Here is an 8644-nt window from a genome sequence, read left to right as displayed (position 1 = left end):
CACAGAGCCCACATATCAACAATACCTAGGTCTAATACTGACACAGAGCCTACATATCAACAATACCTAGGTCTAATACACATACACACAGAGCCTACATATCAACAATACCTAGGTCTAATACACACAGAGCCTACATATCAACAATACCTAGGTCTAATACACACAGAGCCCACATATCAACAATACCTAGGTCTAATACACACAGAGCCTACATATCAACAATACCTAGGTCTAATACACACAGAGCCTACATATCAACAATACCTAGGTCTAATACACACAGAGCCTACATATCAACAATACCTAGGTCTAATACACACAGAGCCTACATCAATACACACAGAGCCTACATATCAACAATACCTAGGTCTAATACACACAGAGCCTACATATCAACAATACCTAGGTCTAATACACAATACACACAGAGCCTACATATCAACAATACCTAGGTCTAATACACAATACAGAGCCTACATATCAACAATACCTAGGTCTAATACACACAGAGCCCATATCAACAATACCTCAACACAATACACACAGAGCCTACATATCAACAATACCTAGGTCTAATACACACAGAGCCCACATATCAACAATACCTAGGTCTAATACACACAGAGCCCACATATCAACACAATACACACAGAGCCCACATATCAACAATACCTAGGTCTAATACACAATACACACAGAGCCTACATATCAACAATACCTAGGTCTAATACACACAGAGCCTACATACCAACAATACCTAGGTCTAATACACACAGAGCCCACATATCAACAATACCTAGGTCTAATACACAATACACACAGAGCCCACATATCAACAATACCGAGGTCTAATACACACAGAGCCTACATATCAACAATACCTAGGTCTAATACACACAGAGCCTACATATCAACAATACCTAGGTCTAATACACACAGAGCCTACATATCAACAATACCTAGGTCTAATACACACAGAGCCTACATATCAACAATACCTAGGTCTAATACACACAGAGCCTACATATCAACAATACCTAGGTCTAATACACACAGAGCCTACATATCAACAATACCTAGGTCTAATACACAATACACACAGAGCCTACATATCAACAATACCTAGGTCTAATACACACAGAGCCTACATATCAACAATACCTAGGTCTAATACACACAGAGCCTACATATCAACAATACCGAGGTCTAATACACACAGAGCCCACATATCAACAATACCTAGGTCTAATACACAATACACACAGAGCCCACATATCAACAATACCGAGGTCTAATACACACAGAGCCTACATATCAACAATACCTAGGTCTAATACACACAGAGCCCACATATCAACAATACCTAGGTCTAATACACACAGAGCCTACATATCAACAATACCTAGGTCTAATACACACAGAGCCCACATATCAACAATACCTAGGTCTAATACACACAGAGCCTACATATCAACAATACCTAGGTCTAATACACACAGAGCCCACATATCAACAATACCTAGGTCTAATACACACAGAGCCTACATATCAACAATACCTAGGTCTAATACACACAGAGCCTACATATCAACAATACCTAGGTCTAATACACAGAGCCTACATATCAACAATACCTAGGTCTAATACACACAGAGCCTACATATCAACAATACCTAGGTCTAATACACACAGAGCCTACATATCAACAATACCTAGGTCTAATACACACACAGAGCCCACATATCAACAATACCTGAGGTCAATACACACAGAGCCTACATATCAACAATACCTAGGTCTAATACACAATACACACAGAGCCTACATATCAACAATACCTAGGTCTAATACACACAGAGCCTACATATCAACAAGGTCTAATACACACAGAGCCTACATATCAACAATACCTAGGTCAATACACACAGAGCCTACATATCAACAATACCTAGGTCTAATACACACAGAGCCTACATATCAACAATACCTAGGTCTAATACACACAGAGCCTACATATCAACAATACCTAGGTCTAATACACACAGAGCCTACATATCAACAATACCTAGAGTCTAATACACACAGAGCCTACATATCAACAATACCTAGGTCTAATACACACAGAGCCTACATATCAACAATACCTAGGTCTAATACACACAGAGCCTACATATCAACAATACCTAGGTCTAATACACACAGAGCCTACATATCAACAATACCTAGGTCTAATACACACAGAGCCTACATATCAACAATACCTAGGTCTAATACACACAGAGCCTACATATCAACAATACCTAGGTCTAATACACACAGAGCCTACATATCAACAATACCTAGGTCTAATACACACAGAGCCTACATATCAACAATACCTAGGTCTAATACACAATACACACAGAGCCTACATATCAACAAATACACTAGGTACCTAGGTCTAATACACAACAGAGCCTACATATCAACACAATACACACAGAGCCTACATATCAACAATACCTAGGTCTAATACACAATACACAGAGCCTACATATCAACAATACCTAGGTCTAATACACACAGAGCCTACATATCAACAAATACCACAGAGCCTAATATCACAATACAGAGCCTACATATCAACAATACCTAGGTCTAATACACACAGAGCCTACATATCAACAATACCTAGGTCTAATACACACAGAGCCTACATATCAACAATACCTAGGTCTAATACACACAGAGCCTACATATCAACAATACCTAGGTCTAATACACACAGAGCCTACATATCAACAATACCTAGGTCTAATACACACAGAGCCTACATATCAACAATACCTAGGTCTAATACACACAGAGCCTACATATCAACAATACCTAGGTCTAATACACACAGAGCCCACATATCAACAATACCTAGGTCTAATACACACAGAGCCTACATATCAACAATACCTAGGTCTAATACACACAGAGCCTACATATCAACAATACCTAGGTCTAATACACACAGAGCCTACATATCAACAATACCTAGGTCTAATACACAATACACACAGAGCCTACATATCAACAATACCTAGAGCCTCTATCAACACAATACCTAGGTCTAATACACACAGAGCCTACATATCAACAATACCTAGGTCTAATACACACAGAGCCTAGGTCTAATACACACAGAGCCTACATATCAACAATACCTAGGTCTAATACACACAGAGCCTACATATCAACAATACCTAGGTCTAATACACAATACACACAGAGCCTACATATCAACAATACCTAGGTCTAATACACACAGAGCCTACATATCAACAATACCTAGGTCTAATACACACAGAGCCTACATATCAACAATACCTAGGTCTAATACACACAGAGCCTACATATCAACAATACCTAGGTCTAATACACACAGAGCCTACATATCAACAATACCTAGGTCTAATACACACAGAGCCTACATATCAACAATACCTAGGTCTAATACACACAGAGCCTACATATCAACAATACCTAGGTCTAATACACACAGAGCCTACATATCAACAATACCTAGGTCTAATACACACAGAGCCTACATATCAACAATACCTAGGTCTAATACACAATACACACAGAGCCTACATATCAACACAATACCTAGGTCTAATATCACACAATATAAACAGAGCCTACATATCAACAATACCTAGGTCTAATACACACAGAGCCTACATATCAACACAATACACACAGAGCCTACATATCAACAATACCTAGGTCTAATACACACAGAGCCTACATATCAACACATACCAGAGCCTAATACACACAATACAGAGCCTACATATCAACAATACCTAGGTCTAATACACACAGAGCCTACATATCAACAATACCTAGGTCTAATACACACAGAGCCTACATATCAACAATACCTAGGTCTAATACACACAGAGCCTACATATCAACAATACCTAGGTCTAATACACACAGAGCCTACATATCAACAATACCTAGGTCTAATACACACAGAGCCTACATATCAACAATACCTAGGTCTAATACACACAGAGCCTACATATCAACAATACCTAGGTCTAATACACACAGAGCCTACATATCAACAATACCTAGGTCTAATACACACAGAGCCTACATATCAACAATACCTAGGTCTAATACACACAGAGCCTACATATCAACAATACCTAGGTCTAATACACACAGAGCCTACATATCAACAATACCTAGGTCTAATACACACACACAGAGCCTACATATCAACAATACCTAGGTCTAATACACACAGAGCCTACATATCAACAATACCTAGGTCTAATACACACACACAGAGCCTACATATCAACAATACCTAGGTCTAATACACACAGAGCCTACATATCAACAATACCTAGGTCTAATACACACAGAGCCTACATATCAACAATACCTAGGTCTAATACACACAGAGCCTACATATCAACAATACCTAGGTCTAATACACACAGAGCCTACATATCAACAATACCTAGGTCTAATACACACAGAGCCTACATATCAACAATACCTAGGTCTAATACACACAGAGCCTACATATCAACAATACCTAGGTCTAATACACACAGAGCCTACATATCAACAATACCTAGGTCTAATACACACAGAGCCTACATATCAACAATACCTAGGTCTAATACACACAGAGCCTACATATCAACAATACCTAGGTCTAATACACACAGAGCCTACATATCAACAATACCTAGGTCTAATACACACAGAGCCTACATATCAACAATACCTAGGTCTAATACACACAGAGCCTACATATCATCAACAGAGCCTATACAACAATACCTAGGTCTAATACACACAGAGCCTACATATCAACAATACCTAGGTCTAATACACACAGAGCCTACATATCAACAATACCTAGGTCTAATACACACAGAGCCTACATATCAACAATACCTAGGTCTAATACACACAGAGCCTACATATCAACAATACCTAGGTCTAATACACACAGAGCCTACATATCAACAATACCTAGGTCTAATACACACAGAGCCTACATATCAACAATACCTAGGTCTAATACACACAGAGCCTACATATCAACAATACCTAGGTCTAATACACAATACACACAGAGCCTACATATCAACAATACCTAGGTCTAATACACACAGAGCCTACATATCAACAATACCTAGGTCTAATACACACAGAGCCTACATATCAACAATACCTAGGTCTAATACACACAGAGCCTACATATCAACAATACCTAGGTCTAATACACACAGAGCCTACATATCAACAATACCTAGGTCTAATACACACAGAGCCCACATATCAACAATACCTAGGTCTAATACACACAGAGCCTACATATCAACAATACCTAGGTCTAATACACACAGAGCCTACATATCAACAATACCTAGGTCTAATACACACAGAGCCTACATATCAACAATACCTAGGTCTAATACACACAGAGCCTACATATCAACAATACCTAGGTCTAATACACAATACACACAGAGCCTACATATCAACAATACCTAGGTCTAATACACACAGAGCCCACATATCAACAATACCTAGGTCTAATACACACAGAGCCTACATATCAACAATACCTAGGTCTAATACACAATACACACAGAGCCTACATATCAACAATACCTAGGTCTAATACACACAGAGCCTACATATCAACAATACCTAGGTCTAATACACAATACACACAGAGCCTACATATCAACAATACCTAGGTCTAATACACACAGAGCCTACATATCAACAATACCTAGGTCTAATACACACAGAGCCTACATATCAACAATACCTAGGTCTAATACACACAGAGCCTACATATCAACACAATACACACAGAGCCTACATATCAACAATACCTAGGTCTAATACACAGAGCCTACATATCAACAATACCTAGGTCTAATACACACAGAGCCTACATATCAACAATACCTAGGTCTAATACACACAGAGCCTACATATCAACAATACCTAGGTCTAATACACACAGAGCCTACATATCAACAATACCTAGGTCTAATACACACAGAGCCTACATATCAACAATACCTAGGTCTAATACACACAGAGCCTACATATCAACAATACCTAGGTCTAATACACACAGAGCCTACATATCAACACCGAGGTCTAATACACACAGAGCCTACATATCAACAATACCTAGGTCTAATACACACAGAGCCTACATATCAACAATACCTAGGTCTAATACACACAGAGCCTACATATCAACAATACCTAGGTCTAATACACACAGAGCCTACATATCAACAATACCTAGGTCTAATACACACAGAGCCTACATATCAACAATACCTAGGTCTAATACACACAGAGCCTACATATCAACAATACCTAGGTCTAATACACACAGAGCCTCATATCAACAATACCTAGGTCTAATACACACAGAGCCTACATATCAACAATACCTAGGTCTAATACACACAGAGCCTACATATCAACAATACCTAGGTCTAATACACACAGAGCCTACATATCAACAATACCTAGGTCTAATACACACAGAGCCTACATATCAACAATACCGAGGTCTAATACACACAGAGCCTACATATCAACAATACCTAGGTCTAATACACACAGAGCCTACATATCAACAATACCTAGGTCTAATACACACAGAGCCTACATATCAACAATACCTAGGTCTAATACACACAGAGCCTACATATCAACAATACCTAGGTCTAATACACACAGAGCCTACATATCAACAATACCTAGGTCTAATACACACAGAGCCTACATATCAACAATACCTAGGTCTAATACACACAGAGCCTACATATCAACAATACCTAGGTCTAATACACACAGAGCCTACATATCAACAATACCTAGGTCTAATACACACAGAGCCTACATATCAACAATACCTAGGTCTAATACACACAGAGCCTACATATCAACAATACCTAGGTCTAATACACACAGAGCCTACATATCAACAATACCTAGGTCTAATACACACAGAGCCTACATATCAACAATACCTAGGTCTAATACACACAGAGCCTACATATCAACAATACCTAGGTCTAATACACACAGAGCCTACATATCAACAATACCTAGGTCTAATACACACAGAGCCTACATATCAACAATACCTAGGTCTAATACACACAGAGCCTACATATCAACAATACCTAGGTCTAATACACACAGAGCCTACATATCAACAATACCGAGGTCTAATACACACAGAGCCTACATATCAACAATACCTAGGTCTAATACACACAGAGCCTACATATCAACAATACCACAGAGCCTCATATCAACAATACACAATACAGAGCCTACATATCAACAATACCTAGGTCTAATACACACAGAGCCTACATATCAACAATACCTAGGTCTAATACACACAGAGCCTACATATCAACAATACCACAGAGCCTCTATCAACAATACCTAGGTCTAATACACACAGAGCCTACATATCAACAATACCTAGGTCTAATACACACAGAGCCTACATATCAACAATACCTAGGTCTAATACACACAGAGCCTACATATCAACAATACCTAGGTCTAATACACACAGAGCCTACATATCAACAATACCTAGGTCTAATACACACAGAGCCTACATATCAACAATACCTAGGTCTAATACACACAGAGCCTACATATCAACAATACCTAGGTCTAATACACACAGAGCCTACATATCAACAATACCTAGGTCTAATACACACAGAGCCTACATATCAACAATACCTAGGTCTAATACACACAGAGCCCACATATCAACAATACCTAGGTCTAATACACACAGAGCCTACATATCAACAATACCTAGGTCTAATACACACAGAGCCCACATATCAACAATACCTAGGTCTAATACACACAGAGCCTACATATCAACAATACCTAGGTCTAATACACAATACACAGAGCCTACATATCAACAATACCTAGGTCTAATACACACAGAGCCTACATATCAACACAATACACACAGAGCCTACATATCAACAATACCTAGGTCTAATACACACAGAGCCTACATATCAACAATACCTAGGTCTAATACACACAGAGCCCACATATCAACAATACCTAGGTCTAATACACAATACAGAGCCTACATATCAACAATACCTAGGTCTAATACACACAGAGCCTACATATCAACAATACCTAGGTCTAATACACACAGAGCCTACATATCAACAATACCTAGGTCTAATACACACAGAGCCTACATATCAACAATACCTAGGTCTAATACACACAGAGCCTACATATCAACAATACCTAGGTCTAATACACACAGAGCCTACATATCAACAATACCTAGGTCTAATACACACAGAGCCTACATATCAACAATACCTAGGTCTAATACACACAGAGCCTACATATCAACAATACCTAGGTCTAATACACACAGAGCCTACATATCAACAATACCGAGGTCTAATACACACAGAGCCTACATATCAACAATACCTAGGTCTAATACACAGAGCCTACATATCAACACACAATACACACAGAGCCTACATATCAACAATACCTAGGTCTAATACACACAGAGCCTACA

The sequence above is a fragment of the Oncorhynchus gorbuscha genome, unplaced genomic scaffold (assembly GCF_021184085.1).
Source record: "Oncorhynchus gorbuscha isolate QuinsamMale2020 ecotype Even-year unplaced genomic scaffold, OgorEven_v1.0 Un_scaffold_396, whole genome shotgun sequence".
Taxonomy (NCBI): Eukaryota; Metazoa; Chordata; class Actinopteri; order Salmoniformes; family Salmonidae; genus Oncorhynchus; species Oncorhynchus gorbuscha.
Note: the sequence above shows the minus strand (reverse complement) of the source record.